Below are 22096 nucleotides of genomic sequence, written 5' to 3' on the forward strand. Positions count from 1 at the left end.
TGGAACACGCACAAACGGAACGCGCACATGAGCAAGCGCTCATGATCGGGTGCGAGCACGTTCCAGTTCACGTGCACACAGGTGTCTGTTTGCAATATAATCAGTGACACAAGACACTTCCTCATTCAAAAATCTGCACACCAAGGACTAAGGCGACGCTAAGATCAGAGACGCTGCCAGTGACAATGCACAGGGAAAGGCAAAATAACCCACGGACGACTGGTGAGAGCTGTCTATTTACTACTAACTCTACCGCGCGTCCGCGGTACACACTCACAGTGATTGCAAGCAACAAAAAGACTATGGATGATTATTTTGTGATTATCAAGTATTTTGTTTTGTATGAAGTTAAAATAAATTAGATAACTCCGAGAATGATTTAATTTGCATTAAAAATAAAACACAATACAACATGGCCTGCAGTCGAAACACCAATATCACCCCTTTCATCAATATAACAATAATAAAACAAACTCAATACATGTAAATAAGAAATCATTCTACTTTCATAAAATAGTTCAGTTGTATTTAAATTTGTTATTTTAATCTTCAACTATCTTGGTAAATCAATAATAAAATGAAAAAAAACCCAATAGATTCTCATTTGCAATATCAATCTATCAACAAATCTGGCCAATTTAGCAAAAAGTTTGGACTTTGACTAAATGAGAAAAAAAGCGATCTTGACAGCCTTCCATAATTTTATCGTGATTTGAATTGAAAGTGAGGACAGAGACACGCAGTACACATATCAATTTGGGACTCGATTATTCAATGCACATGCGCCACGTCAGTATTTTTAATGTAGTATAATTCATCCGTGCAAGCACTGCACCGAAGGGCATCTTGTGTTGTCTTTTGGTCTGCCTCTTCCGAACCCTTTGAACCCAAACACGCACACCCTATTCACAATTTATTATGCGTTTCAATTGCACGGATGACGGCCAGGCTCTCAAATATGAATGAGTCAGGTTCGCAATAAAGATTCAGGAGATTGAGTTTTATTTCTGCTTTTCTCTCCCTTGATAAATTTGCTGTCATGATGAACTCTCTTGTTGAAAAATAGGTTCAGGCAGAGAGAGATTTTCTTTTGTGTATTACTAGCACACCAATATTTCTACTCAACTGAGAGAGGCTTTTCTGTGTTGCATAACAAAGACAAAAGCACTGTGTTTTCCTCTCCTCATCATGTCTGGGGGCTCAAATTCCAGTGTAAAGAGCTACGTGTGCCATCTAGTGGTACAGGTCTCCGTTCTACAGGCTATAAATAACACAAAACAAGATTTGGCTATTGTCTGATTGCTGCATAATATCATAAACGGCTCCAGTCAGAATTGAGGTCTGTTAGTTTGCTTTTTTGATTTCATTTGTATTGTTGACACACGGTTGACTTTACAGGTCTGAAGGTAGAGCTCACGAAAGAGCACTTGGAAATGAATAAAATAAATCAACACTCCTTTCAAATAAAAGTGAACATTAAAATTTTTATTGGAGAGCTGTTATATTACAGTGCATTAATTTTATCTAGGTGTCCCCATCAAATTTTATGTTTACTAGACATGTTTGCGAATGTGCTTTACATTTTTTCTTGTGGGTTTTGCACGTTCGGTTATTTGTTCATATTTCATGGACAGAGAGTGACACTACCTCATTTTAGTGCTGACACTCGGAGGTCATTTTGAATTGGAAATGCACTGAATGCTCACGTGTGAAGATGGGCAAGAGTTGATTTTAGTGTAAAAAATGGATGGCTTAGGTAAAATGTCACACTTGATTATAAATTAAACTCGAGTCTTCGCTGTGGGGCTCTGTGTCTCTTTGGCCTTTATCATCTCTTCTGATTGTTAACCGATTTCAATTAGGACTTTGTCGAGTTAATATGATCGCTTGCTGTTTACCCCCCCTTTTTTTTTTGCCTCCTTCCGTGGAAGCCAATTATGCATGAGTAGCGGCAGATGAGCACTGGACGCTGCTAATGGTTCAGCCTCTCCCTTTGTGTTCACATTACTGAAGGATATGAGTTGTGAAATTAGATCACTACTGACTACTGCACCATCAGTGATTGTACTATAAAACATTATGAGCCAGAACATAGTAAATCGTTGGATGTGACTGTGGGGTGGCGGACTGTCTGCTGCTATTCTTTCATGTCCCCGCTATTCCTATTTCCCTCGTTTTTCCCCGCCGCTCTCATATCTTCACTGTGCTCCCTCGTCCATGCACACCAACGAAACCTGCCTCCTGCTCCTTCCATCCTCTAATCACCTCATTCCATTTATTCTCTCAACTCCAATCCCGTTGAATCACTTCTTTACAGCACCCCTTGGTTTGACTACCATCGTTTGTGGTTATCTATAGGGACAGATGGGACACAAGCCAATCCCCCCCGCACGTCATGTATAGATTGACACGTTTTAAATATCCATTATGTCAAACCCAATAAGGATTAATGTACATAATAGAGTGGTTCGCTCTTTCTCGCTATCCTTTTCTTTTTTTAGATAAATCACAACCATAAAATGATTCATTATAATTTTATTGGGGAATTGTATCATCTAAAATGGCTGATCATGTGAACTTGTGTCCTTGGGTTTAATATTAAAAGACAGTCAGGTAAACTCACAGAGAAATTTTCAGTACAGCAAATCACAGAATGTTGGGTTTGTCTTTGCTTTGCTTTCTCAAAGAATTATTGAAAAAGCACTTATTGATTTAAGTCATTATGGATAATTTAAGATTATCGTATTTTCCGCACTATAAGGCGCACCTAAAAACCTCCAATTTTCTCAAAAGCCGACAGTGCGCCTTATGATCAGGTGCGCCTTATGTATGGACCAATATTGAGCCACTACAGCAGGCGTGTCCAAAGTCCGGCCCGCGGGCCAATGTATATATCTTATATATGGACAAAGTTTTAAAATGGGCCATTCATTGAAGGTGCGCCTTATAATCCGGTGCGCCTTACAGTGCGGAAAATACGGTAGTTGTTTAAGTTTAAGAAACATAGTTTAATAACATCTACAATTAATTGTCTTACATAAAGGATGAATGAAAGAAAATGATCTGGTCGCACATACTTTACAAATGCGGTGGCACCTCAAAAGTTGACCACATTTGGCTCTGTAGCCCATTTCCACAGGGATACATAATGAGTGAGATCATTTCCAGAGAAGGCCTTATTGTATAGTGTCAGCTTTGTCTGCAGCATGTTCATTTGGATTCAGTTCAGGTTGACTTCACATAGCCTTCCAGTGTTTGTCCCAAAAAAAAAAAAAACTCTGCTATGCTTCAGGTCATTGTCCACCTGCACTATGACCTGCCGTCCAATGAGTTCAGAAGCATTTGACCGAGTATGAGCTGGTTGAATTGTCTGAAACACTTCAGAATTCATTCTGCTACTTTTGTCCCGTCATCAATAAATAAAAAGGGAACCAGTTCCATTGGCATCCACTCATGCCTACGCCATGGCACGACCACCAGATTCACTGATGGTGATGAATTTAAAATTGCTCTGATGAGAATGTACCTCCAATATTTATGGCCTCTTTATAAGAAGCGTTTCTGTGAACTCCCTGACTTCTGCACTGCGCATGAGAATGTAAATTACAGTAATGTGCTTGAGTAGACACAATGAGTGCCTACAGTATCTCGCTGTCCTTCTTTCATGCCATTTTTAAAGTCCTGCATCCACTATTGCTGCCAAACGATGCACATTTCCCAATTTTGAGACTGACACTGGTTATCTTTAAAACAATGAATTAAAAACAATTTATAGCTTTGCCTGAATTTGTTACAATTTGTACACAAGCCTAGAATTGTACCAATTCAAACTTGGTTTGAATCTGTACAGCCTACTATTCTTTTTGTAAAACGCCAAAGATGCTGGAGACTTATAATGAGGAGACTTGTAGGTTACCTTGTGCAGGAAAATGATGACAAGCCTGCAGGCAGTGGTTATGACAATGCTTGAGACATTTGTGGTTGTTATTTTTTGGAAGTTTTTTTCACTGAGATTGGCTGAAATGCAGAAAAAAATTGATCTGCCACTTCACTGTGAGGTGATAGAGTGGCAGCTGGATGACATTAAGACCTCTAAAAAGCCTGAAAATCTCAGTGGTATGCGCAGGAGACCCCATGGCAGTGTCTGTCTATACGGGAACGTTGCAAATGTGAGCTGGCAATGGTTCAAGTGTTCATTGACCCTGAGCTTTCTTCAAAAAGGAGCAACAATACTTCACTAAAACATTTCTGCCAATCGTTAGAGCATGGGACTGAAAATTCTCAGGTCTGCCTGACTTAACAGCCTAATGGGGCAAAAATGGAAACAGCCCTAGAAGGACAAAAATGTTTTGTCCAAGATGCCGTAAATGATCTGTAAATGAACAAAATGATATCTTCACCCTGGTACACAAAAAAGATTTGTCACCTTTTTAAAATGTGAGAGACCCCACACATGACGACAATAAAAAGAAAGCCATCTTTGCTTTTACTGCTCATATAGGCGCACATATTCTCCTGTTGGTGCTGAAAGTCAACCCCCAAATTTTCACTGTAATATTTTCTGTGAAGCCCAACTCGAAGTGCAGTCTTCTGATTGTTTTGTTTGTGGAATGTGAATTAAAAAGGCAAAATCACCCTATTTGTATCCATCTCAGGGGGTGGCCATTTTGCCACTTGCTGTCGACTGAAAATGACATCAAAGTTGCCAGGTTTCAGGTAACAATCAATCCTGGCTTAGCTTCAGAAAACTGGTGAGCAGTGATTGATCAACACCAGATGTCAAAATGGCTGTCCCTTGAGGTTGATAAAAATGGGTGAATATTGCTGTGTAACTCCTCTTCCACAAACGCAGTATTGATCAGAACTGGGGAGACACATATGTAATATCAAAAAGAGAATTTGGGGGTTGACTTCCTCTAACTATTTTACGTGTCTGACTTGCATACACATTAAAGTTGCAGCGATTCTCCCATCTAGACCTTTGACACACCCAAAATACAGAACCTGAAAATTCCTGCCCAATCACAGAAAAGGCACGACTTGCTGAAGTTTGAGGTGGCTGTAATTTCCAGAGTTTTATGAGACATGCTAATTCCATTTGGAAAAATATGCCAAAATTTAAATGTGAAATTAACTTGCTAAGTGGATCTGGAAGTTACACTGATTGTTTATCTAACAGGAACTTTGAAAAAACATGTGTATTTGCACTTTTTATTCATGAGAATTGGAATTTGCTTGCTATGTTAGCTTTTTACCCGTTAATATAGTCCACACAACCGAATAATCAGCCAGGATAGTCATTCGAGCCATCAAATCGGAAGGGAGGAATGAGAATCAAAATTGTTCAAATTATATGTGTGCCAGATTTTGTGGAGAGCAGCTTCTCTTCATTAATTTGCAGTGTGTATAATTTGCACAAAGAACTAGTTCTGGGAAGATAGGACGTCACAGGACTTCTGTTTATAGCAATACTCAGCAATATTGTGGAGGCTATTTGTGACTCAGTAGACACAATGGGGGTAGGTGGACCAAAAAAAGAGCCAAAACTACACGCTAATCCTTGTGTATTCATATTTAAATGAAAGACTTATCACATTTGGAGAGGTTTATAGCTTTTAAAATATTTTGGTGTGCTGCAAATGTTCTCTCCAGCTTCATTCGGTCTATAAATACAGACTTTTTAATAGCTTTTGACTTGGCTCCAGATGAAAGAGCTTCAGTGGATAGGGCAGTGCATTCTTTAATCATACAGTTTTCATCTTGCATTACATGAGAATCCCACAACAATTAAAAAGAGGTGTGTCCCTAAACTAAAACACACAAGTCGAGTTAAGAGATTATCAAGCGCAGTGTATCTGATCTCCCTCCACGGTTGAGTTGATGTAAAGAATCCCACGCCGTCTATTCCTCAGCGCTGTCGCTGCTCACCGCTCAGATGAACACGAGCGGACAAGAAAGGTGACGAGTAGTTAGCAGCTCCATCAAGAATCTCCGGGGCCATCCCGAGAAAATGAAACCATCTCCGAGCAGGTAACTCAATTTAACTTGTGGCTGCTTTCCGTGGCGCAAAAGGCAAAAACACTTTCCCAACTGATGAAATGAGGAAGGCTAACCGAGCATGGCCAGAGTGGCCGAGTGCAACAGGAGACGACGTGGTCAAAGGAGCATGCCCCCTCCCAACATCCCCAACACCACGTTTTACAGAAGAGGAAGCTGAGCTTGATGAGCTGAAAGGTGCAGGGTTGTTTCTCCCTTCTTTGCAATCAATAAAGTCGACTGACTTTAATCATGGTGCTATTGAGTGCTGGAGATTGCAAGCTTGAGAGTCAGTCTTTTGGAACCATTCCCAAGTTTATCCTTGCTCTGAACACAACTAATTGAGTGGGAATCGAATTGGACTTTAAGTGAATTTTCAAAGAGAATGATAAGGCGCATAAATATTCATTTTTCTCAATTTTACTTGTTGCATTCCGTTTAACGTTTAGCCCATGAAAATTACAGAGCAACAAAAAACTGATCTAAAATGATTTTTACTGATTGCCACCATATAGAGTTGTCACTCACTCCACCTGACAAAATGACTGTTAGACTGTCCCATAATTGTTCTCTAGCTGAAGTATGGAATGATCACGTTGACCTTTTTATCGTCCCACTTAGTAATTTTAGTTGGCGTGCGAAAAGGAAAGAAAATGACAATTTAATGTGCACTTCTATGAATCATCATCTCCATTAATAATCTGAACAAAAAAAACGTTAGCTGTGTTAATTATTGCAAATGTGCCCCGTTAGAAATATCAATATGACGCCTGGTATCACAGCAGAGGTAATGCACAATATTTAGCAGACATTTAGAAATAAACTACTAACAAATTGCCTCAACAACTGAACTGCAGTTTGTGACTTTACACAATCTGTCAAGATTGTAGGAAAACACATCAACTGGAATTTAAAAGTATATGTTTTTATCATTATATTTACCGGGTCATGTAGTGGGAAGCACAGACCAAGCTTCAAGCATGTTGTTGTTTACAGTAAGCAGCCATGCAGAGATTCATGTTGATGCATGTTTTTCTATTCAATATTTAATAGAATATTTGAACTTTATTAAAATTTTATATAATTATAAAAAGACTTCCCAATCAAAGAAGACTAGACATACAGCTTAACACTACATGCTGAACATCGTAAATGTACTTTAGTCATCTTCAAAAGAGTTACGCGTATATTTAAAATGATGACATAGCTTTAGAGCCTGGTAGTTTAATGCTAACAGATACTGGAAAAAGCCATAAACAAGCTAACAAAAAGCATTGCTGTTGTGGTGCTAAGCAAGGGATATTTGAACGCAAATGGTGGATCAACATATGTAGCCATAAGGTATGCCACAATACTCAAACGGATATATTTTATATCCTTTGCAAAGAAGCCGAGTTATCCCAAACAATAATTATTTGTATGTCTGTATTATTGTGCCAGGCAGAGGCACATAGTGTACACCAGAATGAAAACCACAATGTCCAGGGAATTGAGGGAAAAAACAAAAACATTGCAAAATTGGTTTTATTCCTTGGCATTTTCTTATTTCTTTACAGATATAGTTTAACAGCTAAACATTTCTTGGATTCTCAATAGGGAAAGCACACAACTCATATTGCAAGGAAGCATTGCATTGAGGTTTTGATGATTCCATTTTTGTAGAGGATTTACAATTTAGAAATGATACAGAAATTGAGTTTGCACCAACAATCCACTGCAGCTGTATTTTTCATCAGATTTGCATTAAGGTTGCAGCAACACCAGCGACCTTGCTGCTTCCCACTTGATTCACATCAGGTGCAACATGTTTTTCCAATCCAATCTGGCTGCAAGGCCACAGGGAGGCTTTACTTATTGCTCATACCGTATTCCAGAACAAATCATAAACTCAGCAAACATCTGGGACAGAGTCTGCCTGGGGAGTCGCTTGAGGATCGAGGGTTTGAATTTGGTTTTGAATGATCACACAACTGTTACCACCCACTGTGCATTATCTACACTGTGGTGCTTTGGGAATCTCTATTGAGTTCATTATGAGGGGAAAAAAAAAGAAAACACCTCGCTGCATTGGATGCAAAATGAAAGTACATTTCAACGGCGCGTTACCCCTGCAAAGACCAAATGTGAATTTGGGCTTGTGGGATCTTCTTATTTAATTTCTTCTGTGTCAAGAGAAAGGGTTGGAAAGTAGGAGCCCATCTGTCATTGGAGTCTGGCTACAGTTGGCCTTCGCCTCACTGTTTTGATTATATCCTTATCGCTCTTTTACCTACTGGGGGATGAGTAACAGTGACCTGCTGGATTGCTTCCTTGGCCATATTTCCAGGCCTCACTCGGGCATCGTCATCCATTCCAAGTGTCAGTAGATTTATTTTGGGTCATAAAATCTCACAAAGCAGCAAAAGGATGACTCCTCAATAAAGGCACTGTTATAGAACAAACTGCCATCACAAACATGCTCAATGGGTGTAATGATGAATTGGATGCAGAACATCAATACTTTTTAGTGCTCATAAAGTAAAACTAAAATGGGCGTCACGTTCTTGAAAATATTCAACTGGCTCAGTGAGATTGTAAGTGGTCCCTCTTGATTGTTAAAACCAATCTCAAATGGATGGTAGAATAATAAAATGAATCTTCTCGCCGGAATCTTTGAAAGTTACAGTAAATACAGTCATGAAAATAGTTTTTATCACTTGAAGAATATAGTCAGAGTCCGCCCTGTTCGCTCTTGAGCCAACACGGAGACGCAAATACATGCTTCTAACTGGATTGACGACTGTAATGCCCTGCTATCTGGTCTTCCCGAAAACAAAACCAATTTCAAGCTTATAATTATTATAGAACTCAGTGGCGGATGTCCTGATAAAGAGTAGAAGGTGGAAGCAATTTTAAAATCACTGCATTCGGTTCCTGTGTGTTTCAGGATCAATTTGAAGGTTATTTTATTAGTTTTTAAATGTCTTACGGAAACTCTTAACTTCTTGTACCCTATGAACCCTCGTCCTCTGATTCCGGCTAGAGTTGTGGGATACCTGAGGTTTTGGATCGATACCAAGTAAATACTGGTGCCAGTATCACCAATACAGAGTACTTTTAGGTTAAAAAAAGATTATATTAAATTGTTTTTCCTATTGAATAACATGTTTTGTCGGATAAAACTTTACTTTCATTACTTCACTTAAATTACAATTTCACTTTGTAGATTTATAGCTGCTTCTGAGTCTGATATCTTAAATGTTAGTGCTAAAATAGAACATCTGTTCTGCAACTCTTTAGACAATGGCTTGAACACAAACGATGTAACAACACATGTAGACAGACAAAATAAGAGTCATAGATTGTATATTGTCTGTGAAGACCCACTACAAACAACTGGTCTATAAACACTGAGATTCTTCTGAAGCCCAGCCAGAAAATGCTGCCAAATAGTACTGATGAACTGATTATAGTTAACATAAACAGTATGCCGCTCTGTCACTTTTACTGTCCCCAGGTGGGCAAGGCAGGCATGCATTCTGTAATAACGTTGTTCGTGTAACTTTATGTTATTAGGTAGTGTAATGACTATCCAAAGTGGTTTAACAATGAATGAATCGACTATTTATTTAACAAAGTGATTAACAATTAATAAAGTATTAGTCATATGACTAATGATGTCGTGGTATTGCCGTACTTCTGTGATTTATCTTTGCCTGGAACGTGTCCTGTCCGATTAAACTGTCTTTGAAGTATTCCCCTCTCCGTTAATAGCCACGGCACCTTTAATGATGAAGTAACAGACAAGGCCTGGGAGAAATATTAGCTCAGCAAGGTCATAGCAGACAAGGTCCCATCTGTCTCCGCAGCCCGGGTGGATCCCAGACCCTTACATTACTGTGGCCCGCAGGCGAGGAAAAAAATGGATCATCAATCTGATTTAGGCAGGCTCTGGTCAATGCTGTCATTTCCGAGCCGAGTAACACTACTTTCTTCTGCCGTCACCGTCCGCAGGTAGATTCATAATGGCTGCTGACGTTAAACTGTCTCCCATTTGCAGTCGCTGAGCCGAGACCTTCAGAGAGTTTCACGTCGCGTTACATCACAACAACATCGAGGCGCTGCACGACTGCACAGCGCCTGGCTGCAATAAAGCAGAGAAAGAATTAGATGCTGGCAAATGTACAACGGATTTCAAGGTAATTCCAACTGTTAGTCTGCTGCTAAACTCAGTGACCAATCACTTGGCTCCAAATTCAGAAATGAGACACCGTGTGAAACGGGATCAGCCATGCTTTCGTCGCGGTAACTTTTTCTCTGCATTGGATAGACACATGCACACGCGTACATGCATACCCACCCACACGGCATAATCAGAAAAAAAAAAAAAAAGCAAACACCTGGGCACATGTGGCTAACACAGTGGAAATGTGGTGAAAGCGACAGAATTCCATGGCCACACGGCACTGTTGATAATGAGTCGGTAATGCATTTGATAGTCTATAAACAGGGTGAGATTCTTCTGACGCCCAGCCAGGAAATGCTGCCAAACAGCACCCAGGGGTGGAAATTACCATAAAGAAAGCTGCATGAAGAAGAACAGCAGTGTAATGCAGGCGGGTCACTGCTGTTCAAATCTCATCCTGTTTGCGGATGTTTGAAAAGGAACGGGTAGGAGAAGAAATCCCTTCCTTGCTGATTTCTGTCATCTTCATTTCACACTGAGTATCTCCACCATCCAACCTCGGCTGTCGTCCTATTAGTCTTCCCACATATGATGCCTCCTTTTCTGCAACTGCCGCTCAGGGAAAAATAAATGTCACTTTTTTACAATTTTTTTAAGGCACTGTATCTTATCCAATACTGAAATTAGTCATGACACTCGGTCTCCACAATATGAGGCGTTAAGGGCTGTTTTGAGACCTAGTTTTTTTCTGCTCTACGTCACAATCACTGGATTTGTTTTCGGTACATTATCTTTTGTTACATTTTGCTCAGCCGTCTAGCTATAAATAAATAGGGGAGCCCCAACTATTTCCCCAGGGTGAGTGCATGAAAACCTTGGCGTTAGCCTCGGAAGTAAGCGCGGATCGCCAGGCATAGCCAACTGTGCTTATGCTCACAAAGAACCTGATGGGTCCAAATCAGCGCTTTGTTTCGCTCCTCAAATTTACGCCTTTGGTTACCTTCCAGACCTCAAGCAGCGACGTACTGATTCTGCTCTGCAAACCCTCCAACAATCCGCCCGCCGGCGTCTTTATTCTTTGCACCGCACGCTGCTTTCATGCTTAGACCAAACACCCAAAAGAATTCCCCCCTTCTGCACAGGAAAAAAATGGCTCGCTTTTGTTCATACTGGCAAGGTGAATATTGTCAAGGGATCATTTAGTCAAAGCGGGATTGCTTGGCGAGGATGAGAAAAGGCTTCGGGTGGAGAGCCGCCCTCTGATTAGGATTAGTTTTATGCCTCATATGCAAATGCTATTGATTAAGACATACTCTGTGCTTTTCCTTCTTCATGGTGGCATTCCCGCTCCTGCAGGTAATTTGAGAAGGTACTGCAGGAGGGCTTTAGCAGATAATACTAACATAGTTGAGGATTAACTGCTCAGCACCACAATCATCATTTGTGGCTCATATAAAGAGCTGGTGGCAAATTGCAATGAAATGTCATTGAACAACTGGTTGTTTTCACTGATTGGCACGCTGATTAGCATTCCTCAAATGCACTCAATGCTTCATGCAATGCGTGGCCTTATCGTCTTCCTATGACGGGACTTTTAACGTCTTAATCCCCCAGCATATTGCAGGAGATTATCTTTCTAAAATTAACTGGGCCCTTGAGACTGCCGAGATACTGTAGCAGCTGCTTTTTTGCCACTTGGTGAGTTTCAAATAAACAAAGTGAATTGTTGCATACGGGAGCGCTTGCTTACTTTCGTTTTTTTAAGGACGGAGATTATAGGGCTATTATTCTGCTTTCGATGTGGAAATTTTTCAATAAGGATGTTTTATTACTTGCAGAGTTTCTGCAGTTTTGCAAGACCAGCATGTGTCTGATGCTTACATAGTTGATCTCGGTCAAAGGCAAATTGAGGATGTGTATATAAAGGTTGCTACACACATGTAAAGGTAACCAAAGTATTTTTGAGCTTTCCTTCCAACAGAAATTAGCAAAGGCCTCACAATTTCATGGCTCTAAACAAAAATCCTGATAGATTGTCTTCTGGTGTGACGTGTGTTAAAAGTGATTTTTTTTTTTTTCTTTCTTCTTTCACCCCTCGACTTGATCTGTTCAGAAAGTTTTTGAGGCTGACAATGCATTGATACTGTTGCTCATCTTGTTAAGAGAATTCAGGTATCTCGCAGCTCAGGGTCAATGAGTCAAAATAAACACATTATGCTCATTAACAGCCACGGTTACCTTGGAAAAATTTTTTCGTTAATTAACTGCTGATTATTTGGTTTTACAGATGAAGACAACTCCACTTAACATAAAACTTTTGCCAGTACTTAATTGGAAGCAACAGTAATGTTTAAGAATGTTTCTTTTTCTTTTAAATGAAGACAACCATCATGTCTTAACACACTGTGAAAGATTATTTTTAGATGTAAAGAGTCTATAGTTTTCACTTATTATAAATGGCTACTTGATTCCATATCCTAGAAAAATAATAGTCCCTACTCGGTTGTCTACCTTGTTCAAACATAAGACTTCAAGTTGCCTGGGGGCCAGGGCCTCCTCTAGAGGGGACTGTGATGTCCCCCACAGGAGATCAACTTTTGGACAGAACACTCTCTGTGAGGGCCATTAACATCTGGAACAATCTTCCTCTGAATATACGGGAGAGCCCTACACTGATCAGCTTTAGAACTATGGCTAAAAACAAACCAGTTATGTGACCACGAGACTCCTTACATTTCTTTTGTGTTACTTATATTGCACTTTTTCTTTCTTTCTTATTTTGTATGTATATATTTATACATACATATGTTATATTTTCTTTATATATTGGCCTGACTGGGGACTATGGACTATCTTTGTAGCTTTAATCTGCCATATTTACATTTGCTGATGTTCATTAATATGCATTGTCCCAATTCAAATAAATAAATAAATAACGTTACTTTTTAATTTGTTACCGGCGTCACTCCACATAGCAAATACATCCCAAGTTAGGCAACCCGTAATCTACCCCTGAGTCAAAGTATATAAATGGGTCCCATTTAAATTAATCATTGAAGAGTATAATTGCTGTTGGGACAACCTTCTTTAAATGTTAAATGTGTTCAATAAATGGTCAACAAGACATCCAGGCCACTAACTGCACTGAATTAATTTCTGGCCACCATTTTTTTTTATCAGCGCTACTTTAGGGGCACATAAGACCACACACCACTTTTTATATCGGGCGGAGTCTACTTTTTGTTTCCAAATTGTCAAGTGCACTGAGGGTGCGATACCTCTCTTGACCCAGAAAGGCACAATGCTGTCCAAAACAAAAGACTTGCCTAGGTGTGAAAATGATTGAATAGAATATTATTGTTATTGTCATTATTATTATTATTTCAATTAATTTGGAGAACACTTGGCATGTGGGCACAGGTCATTTACAGCCTACAGGGTACCAGTTGTGCATTCCTGCAATAGTTACTCCTCTGCTAAACAGTGGTGCCTCCAAATGATTTTCAACCAGCGTTATATTTCTTTATTTGGTGATACTAATGGCAATAGTGAGGCGGGCATTCCTCCATCACTTCAATGCAAAAGCGATACTTCAAATTAATGGATTGTCTCTTTTCTCATTCAGATTCATGATCATTGGTTGTTCAGTCTCGTTTAAAGGCTGACAAATATGTTGCCTAGGATGCTACTTTATCACAGTGATCGCAGACACAAGTAATAAGTCACACTAACACCTATTGGTAATTCACAGCTATTAATCCTGTTCATTTGCATGTGTTTGGGCCAAGGGGAACACATGCAAATATTCAGAAGACTTAATTATATGATAACAACTGTTTTTTTTTTTTTTTTTTCAAATTCCACATTTGTAATGTGATTTTTAGATAAAGCACAATCTGTGTCGTAACGTTTGCAAACTTGTTTGTCAATAGAGTCACAAATCACGTATCCAAGACCAAAAACAAAAATGTGTGACACCTGCTCGTGTTTCTTCCATCCTACTACTGTAACCATGCCAACGTAGCATCATTAAAAAAAATTAAGTGGTTTCGGTGCTTAAATTTGAAAGTGATTGACCTCAGTCAATACTGTACATGTATTGTAGACTGTCATTATGTAGTACAAAATGAAAACAAACAACTCTTAGTAAGATTTATTTTTGATTTGATCATTTTTCTTATTGAGGCTCGTCGCATTTTCTTAAATATTCCATTCCAACGATGTATTGTATGGTTATGCAATTTTCTAGCTCGTTCAAAACAGAGGGAGTCAATCCCGGTAATCTCACAAATTTGAGGGGAATTGGGATTCAATTAAGACTTGCTTGGGCACCCGCCAAAATGGACCCATAGATGGTGAGTTTGCAGCCAATTGTGTGTCTTTGTGTGATCTCAGAGCTCAATCGCTTCCCCATATTAACTAGCGCTTATTTGATGCTGCTACAATTGAGGGCAAGGACCAGAGTAAGCGGAACTGAAAAGCACATAAGACATTCATTGTGAGAGTGATTGTGTTGCTGGTGTGTGCTTTTTCGACTCATTATTCACTATTCGATGGAGCGCTCTTTCCTGCTTCAGCCCACTTCCCTGTAATAGAAACTATTTTGGAGTGCCTCTGGTTTGTGTAATCAGATCAAGAATTTGCAAGATTGTGCGCATGCAGTAGCTCCAGCCTCCTTTGTGTGCAGCGACAAGTGAGTCATGTTAGAAGTGACAGCAGATATTTATCATCGCCACTGTTTACGGCCTTGCAAGGGCTCCTTACACACCCTCTGTCAATCTGGGGGCCTAAACAGGGGAGTTCAGTTTCTTCCGTGTTCATTTAGCATGCATAGATTACGACAGAGATCGGCGCTCATCTTGGATCACTGATAACGCACACAAGACTTACAACAATGATAGTGTGCAGCGGTGTATTTTGCTCTGGGCGAGGTTTTGCTCTATGGAAATGTAAAGCAATTAGTGGATGGAGAGTGAACAGAGGCAATTTAAGAATTATTTCTGTTTCATTCTGAGTCATGGAGTTGTCCTGAAGCGAAGGGATATTTTCCACTTTGATGTAAAATACATAGAGATGGAATATCTATGTGTTTGGATTCGTGCCTCGTATGTCAAGATTTTGTTTTGTCGTTGGACTTTGCCTGGATTCTTCTTCCCAATAGCATGTTTAGTATTCTTTCTCCGGGTCTTTACACATTTGCATTCACGGAACAAGGTGATAGAATAGCGAAACACATTCCGCATAGAGATGACTGACACCAAGGGGAATGTCTTTGTGTTTACTTGGTCTCAGTGTGTGATCATGATGGACTCACGATTCCTAACAGCTAAGCTGAGATTGCATTGTTATTTTCTCCGAGTTTGTCGGTTGCATTGTCAAATGACTTGCATCGCTGAGTGACACCGTTTTTGAAAGCATGCCAAAAGTAAACATGCCATTGACTCGCTAGTCCCGGTGTCTCCCCTATAACTCGACATGTCTCAATCGAGAGGCATTTCCGCTTTCCAATGAATGGAAATGTCTATGATTCAACCACTAATATGGCTCCTGATGACTCTGAGCGACTGTCAGCATGGTGCACTCTTCATCGGCGACGCAATGTATAAAGGCTCGGGTTCATTCTATCTGTTCTCCTTGTTTTCTGCTACTTGCATTAGCTTTCCCGCAGGGGGTTCTTTTGGCACATTAAAACAGATTTGGGTAAATAATTGATGCTGCGATTTATGGACTGGCGTGCCTGAGGTTCAAACTGTGAACCCTCACTTAAAAGGAATGCGTGACTTTCATTCCTGTCTTTATGCTAGAATGGCACTGTGATTTATAACCGCAGTCCGACAGGTGCTAGTTATTGTATGGGGCTCTACTGAAGAAAAGACGCACACATATCATTTTTTCATACAACAGTCATTTTGATGTGATTAGATTATGTGCGTTACTCACGTTACCAGATCTCAAGACAAAGCAGGAAAAGTATCGATCCATGTAAGTGGAGCAGAAAAATCTATTTGTGCTGCACTGAGCGCTAGGCTCTATTTTGATTAAGAAACGTTGCTTGAAATTAACATTCAATACCAACATCACTTTTGACATTATATGAAAAGATCTCCAGGGCGTCAATCAATACTATTACTTAGGTGGTCATAGAGGGTGTAATATATGTGTAGGCATTTGGCACGGCTATAATTAAAAATCTGCACGGAGCCTGTCAAGACTTACATGACTCATAATGTCTGACTGTGATAGCCTCTGCCTCTCCTGACGGCTTTCAACTACACGTCACAGCTAATTACATTTATTTGAGACGAAAAACATCACATGAAGCCCTAAGAGCAGAGGCGTACAGATGTCGGGGGTCATCTCAACTGGCTGTACCTACATCCACAGCGCCCCCACACCACAAGTATTGGGTGTACGTTCATCGGGGGATCAATAACAAGCCATTCTGTTCGGCTATAGGGGGCATGTACTTCGAGAAAGACCGTCCACCACACCGAATATGAAGATAAGGATCACTTTACGTTCTTTCTAATAAGGTTGTAAAGTGTAAGAGCCGCCCATACTTCTAGCTCAAGGTTTAGTGCTGTGTTCTCAAGCTGATGAGAAGGGTTCAATTCCCTAATTCATGGTCATTACAGGAGTAAAAATGTCAAAGTTACGGTGAAATGAAATCCAAATTAGGTGTGTCGCAAAAAGCTTAACTGAACATACTCTTAAAATGAAGAATAGGAAGAACAACAACAGAAGTGCGTTACCACATAAACACCACATTTGCAACACTCCCTTCAACCCTTCCATGTTCCATGGGGGAATACTTTATGCGAAGACCACAGTATAATATAATCATAAACATGAATCCACTGTGTACTCCTATGATATTATGATACTAGCAACATCCTCATATCATTGCATCAACAACATAACATGAGTAATGCTTTTATGGTTACGTCACAGAGGTGTAGGAGAGACTCCGGTCCATTTTCCAAGATTGTTCAGACTCAGATAAGTAAAATGGAAATAATCCAAGTTATTTACACGGTCTTTCCTTTTAAGGCAGCTTCCCTTATCAGTTCTTGACTTGAGTTCCAAATCTTTGCATGTGTGGAATCATTGGCAATTTGTTTGCATCATATCATAATGATGACATTGAAGTCTGGCTAGAATTTGGTAATGTAAGAATCTGTAAACTGGTGATTCCTGACACGAGCTACCCATAATGTTAAGCAGCCCTTCATTTATGCTATTAGCTTTTGTCCTGCTTAATGGATCTGGTTCTTCGACTTTTTTACACTAACAATACCATACTCACTCAAAAACAAAACAAGGTTTTATTTATTTTTTCCCACATTGGCACAACGCCAGCACAATGGCTGGGGAGGCCACTCAATGTGCCTCTTTCCCGCTATACACTTGTCAGGCATCCCGCTGGCTGTTCAAGAAAGTCGATGTGTGTTTAGTCTGCAGAGGTGGTACGGGGGTGGCTCCCCAATTTCATATGGATAGGAATGAGAACAAATCAATTTCTTGAATTGGACGGCGCTGTTGCTTCGGGAGCAGGAATGCACAGAGTTGGGGAAAACATCACTTTGGGGGTGTTTTGGTGATAAATTATCCTTTTGACACGCGTTAAAGCTCAAAAAGTTCCTCTTTTAATGCTCTACCACATACATTTTCAACTCTCATTGTCAGGCGGTGAGTTTTTATCCTGAAACTAAATAAAAATGCTGTAGAGCCCCGAACGTCACGTGACTAATGTTCAACAGATAAAAAAAGGTGAAAAGGTCATAAGGAGATACATGCACAAGCTGGACAGGATATTGGATATTATTGATCTATCAAGTGCCAGGGGTGCTTTTTTCAACTATCGCGACGGCAGATAGTGAGAGTACCCCATCCTGAACAGCAATGCATAGATTCTCTCAATACACAGGAGAATGCTGGCGATCAATACTACTAAGGCCTGGAAGGTTACAAATTTTGGGTATTTTTTTTTTCTTTTTGAAATATACTGTAGTAAAATAAATTCAGCCAGATGGGGAAGCGACGATGGTGGTACCATAGATTTTGATGGCATTTAAGTTGGCTGTGTACAGATGAGTGTGATCATACTGTTGACGCATCACACACAGCCGTTCAACATGACACACTATAAAATGAAGACAAAATACTGTTGGAAATATGTTATCATTTCATGTAAGTAGTAAATATCAGTCTGTTCTACTGATAGTGTTTGCGCCTCCAGAGAAGGATTTGAAAGCACTGCTCGCATACCATTGCTAACTATTAATTTGCATATTGATAACCTATATCTAGCGTAACCACAACGCTAAGAAGAATATTGATTTACACTTTAATGGATGTAAGAAGAGCATATACATCTTAACGCCCTTCTCTAAATTGCTGCTCAGTGCAATGGAGGAAGATTTACAATATGTCTGTGATAGTTAGTTTGGGCAAATGCTGTAAAAACAGCATGGAGAAAAGGAAACTTTTTCAAATGTGAAATAACTGAGTTGTATTCCAGTGAGAGTACATGCCGAGACAATTAACAGGGACTTTTGAGGCCAAAGTATATGTCAAAAAATACGTCCATTTTTACTTTTTACTGTACTCAGCCTTCAAAAGTAAACACCTTGTGTTTGTGATACTTATTCCTACAAATCGCATTTTGTCAGCCAATCTTCCAGTTGCCAAAATGTCCAAGTAGAAACATTATTTCACTATATCTGACACAGGGAGCTGTTTGGGGGAGTGACCAGTTAGCAATAGTAGTGTGTCTAAGCCTCAGGCTGCAGTCTAAATCTCTTCAAATGCTCAAAGAGAGTGTAAACATAAAATACAGTAACTCCAGCCTACTCATTCTTGTTGTGGGCATCGGAAAATGGTCAGGGGTGAGTGTCGAAAGCAGCGCGGTGCCAGTCGGCTCGGCAGCTGAAATTTTCAAGGTCGCCAGATTGTGTGCCGGCAAAAGTAGTCCTGCCACAGTGAGGTTGTTTCTATGGCAGCCCACAGAGTGCATTGTTGTGATGAATAGTCCTAGAGAACGCAAATAAGAAGGGCATTAACGCTTTCTATTATCAAACTTTTGTCAAGGCTTCTATAATGGCAGCGTCACTTCTTTCTAAGAAAGGGTTACTACAACACAAAATGCGGTTTGAAGTTTCATTTTTTTAGATCATACAAACCATAAAAAAAAGAACTTAACGCAAAATACGTTAAAGCAACAATACTTTGCATGTCCCAGCCGCGGGGAAATTACAATATTGCATGTCAGGCGAAATCATGAGCCATTTCTCACTATCAAAAATGTAAAGTGAGGAGGTCATCAACTCTGCAAGGACGGTCTTCTTCAGAACGCTAGTCTCTTTGGGAGCATGTGAACTCCCACAACACCCTGCCCTCGGCTCTGATATATTTCTGTAAAATGATAAAGCCTTTGTGATAGCAGCATGAAATGCATTTTAGGATATATTACCAGCCAAGTCTTAACAATTCACCCACACTTGGTTTAAGGTAGCAGACAAAATCCGGGTACCCCTTGCATTTCTGTTTTATGCAAGCTGTCAGGTGGAACAGGACTTGGGCGACGTTTCACGAGATCGCGAGGATGTAGGATTTGACAAGAACGGCACTTGAGAAATGGCTGCTGTCAGTTGCAGGCTGGAAGTGACTTTGAAACTCCAATAGCATGTTGCCTGCTAATACAGCAGCCTATCCACTATATCCCTGAGGGCTCTGATGTTGAAATAATCATGGGTGCAACTTTCGAGACATCAGAATTAAAATATTTTAGGGAAAAGATCACAAAGCTGTTCAGACATATTTGTCAAAATTTCTGTATTTTAATCTTCCTAAATATTATTGCTGTTATTGTGTACCAGGTTCCTATGGTTGCCTAAAGGTAAATAAGACTGTTTCTGCCCATTTTTAACAAAACACAACCAAGGTTATTACTGTGAGGGTAATGATACGCCTCAGAGATTTTCAGATTGCTCATTGCTTTACCATCTGAAGCGATGGAGTTCACAAAGTAGCTGAACAACAAACCGTAGCTTGTCGCTGGCCACTTTTTCTTTTCATCTGTCTACCATGCTACATTAGAAGGATTAAAGATGTTTTTGCTTTTTAAGCAGCAACATGTATGCACATTTAAATGTAACACATTTTTCACATCCTTGGTTTAATTCGGCTTTGAAAAGAGGCGAGATCCGCACCTTTGAAGCATAATTGACACAAAATGTTCATCGCCGCTAAATCCTCTCAGGTACCTGAGGGCCCTCGGCAGTTCTTACACCTTAAGCTCGGTTATTCGTTATTATTTTTTTAATTTAACGATTTAATGTGGATATTACCACATGGGTTGGACTAAGCTCCCGAAGCCCAAGGAAATAAATCAACGCAACGTTGACAGTGGTGTGCCCGTAAGTGCACGGCAAATGACTGACACCTCATCAGTCATGCTTTCTCTCTCGGGTAGGTTGTTCCCCCTCAGGAACGGTGGTTTCTTAAAAATCAAATTAGAGGCACGAGATGAGGCTAGGGGCGGCTGATCCCCCCCCCCCCACACACACACACACACACTTACAGACACACACCTACGTTGTCTGGCCTTAGCGATAGTATTAACAAATAGGACAAAGAGATTATTTTATTACAAAAACATGTAAAATATAAAATAGTCATTTATAAGCTAAAAAATCATTTTGAAATCATCAAAATTTTACCAACTGTTCTCAGGGTGATTGAGTGGCAATGTGGACCAATTAAAGTCAAAGTACTGACATGACTACGAAATCAATAAAAGCACAAGTTAATGAGAGATCAAACTACCAAATGCAAGAAAAAGGCTGCCTTTTTCCATTCTGTTATGAGCAACAAGGTAGGTTTCACAAAATGCAGCCTTTTCCTCCAGTGGAACCACAAACTGTGCTGCTCTGATATCTAAAATGTAGCCTCTCTGTCATCTGTCTGCGGTTGTGTATCAGAAAGTTGTTTCCAAGTTTGACATTTATAGTGAAGTAAAGCACCTGAGTCGGAACAGCTCACCCCGAGTCATCTACCCACCTACCCCACACACAGCTAAGCCTGTTAAAGTAGTCATTATTTTTCATTGTGGTGTGGGTGGGGCGGATGGTTTTTGAATTGTTTAGAATCAGAATTGATTTATATTCCCTTTGTAAGGGCAGAATAGATCCAATTTAATACTTAACGAATCATATTGTGCAAATGTGTAAAGTTGTGGCCGGTTAGTATGCAACAAATGCCGGCCACAGCGTCTCATTCTTTATACGGTTCAATGTACCTTTTCGATTCCATTTTACAAACGTGTCTATTAATAAAATTAATAAGCGCACAGTGACTTTCTGAACACCTGAATAAATTGTCAAATTTGAGTCTGCCTTAGCAGCAACAAGGGTATTTAGAAAGAATGGAATGTTCTATTATTCAGTCAATGATGACCTTGAGAGGCTGTCTGCATGGTCTGTTTGATGCTTTACTGCTCTATCTTCCAGTTCCAGCATAAAAAGAGTCAGGCCTATTTTATCTGTTCTTCTGGCTATAAACTGCACTTATCTTCATTTTTTCGTTATTAGTGGTAAATTCACTCACTTATACGATAGTCCTGCGCATTGGTTTGCGTTGATTAATTTTCCTAAAGGTTACAGACCTGCAGTCTAATCACAGACTTTCATGCAAATTAAGTTCAACTTTAAGGTGAAGCCAACAATACATAAAAATAAGATGAGCTTATACAGCTGCAGGCTCTTTTTATTATTGGACATTCAAATGCCATCGCTGCCTTTGAAGAGGCAGCATAATGTTGTCGATGGTCCTAAGCATTGCGTGTTGACCAATTTTGTTACAAAATCATTATTCTGTTTTTGCTGTAGTGCAGAT

The 22096-nt window shown here is 39.9% G+C and overlaps 2 long non-coding RNA genes across 3 annotated transcripts in view; one reads left to right on the forward strand and one right to left on the reverse strand.

The window, feature by feature from the left end:
* On the forward strand, window positions 1-13036 carry LOC148401790 (uncharacterized). 2 transcript variants are annotated; one of them, XR_015857081.1, is made up of 3 exons: window positions 1-222; window positions 10076-10214; window positions 10515-10944. It is a non-coding gene; the product is annotated as an uncharacterized LOC148401790 (long non-coding RNA). The 2 variants fall into 2 exon arrangements; XR_015857080.1 differs by lacking the exon at window positions 10515-10944 and adding an exon at window positions 12729-13036 and having other exon boundaries at window positions 2-222.
* Window positions 7573-22096, reverse strand: part of LOC148401791 (uncharacterized) — a 22317-nt gene continuing 7793 nt past the window's right edge. The window contains exons 2-3 of the long non-coding RNA XR_015857082.1: window positions 19055-19234; window positions 7573-10159 (exon numbers count right to left, since the gene is read on the reverse strand). This is a non-coding gene — a long non-coding RNA (uncharacterized LOC148401791). The remainder of the gene's footprint in view (window positions 10160-19054; window positions 19235-22096) is intronic.

The sequence above is a fragment of the Syngnathus floridae genome, chromosome 2 (assembly GCF_059516105.1).
Source record: "Syngnathus floridae isolate MCC-2025c chromosome 2, RoL_Sflo_1.0, whole genome shotgun sequence".
Taxonomy (NCBI): domain Eukaryota; kingdom Metazoa; phylum Chordata; class Actinopteri; order Syngnathiformes; family Syngnathidae; genus Syngnathus; species Syngnathus floridae.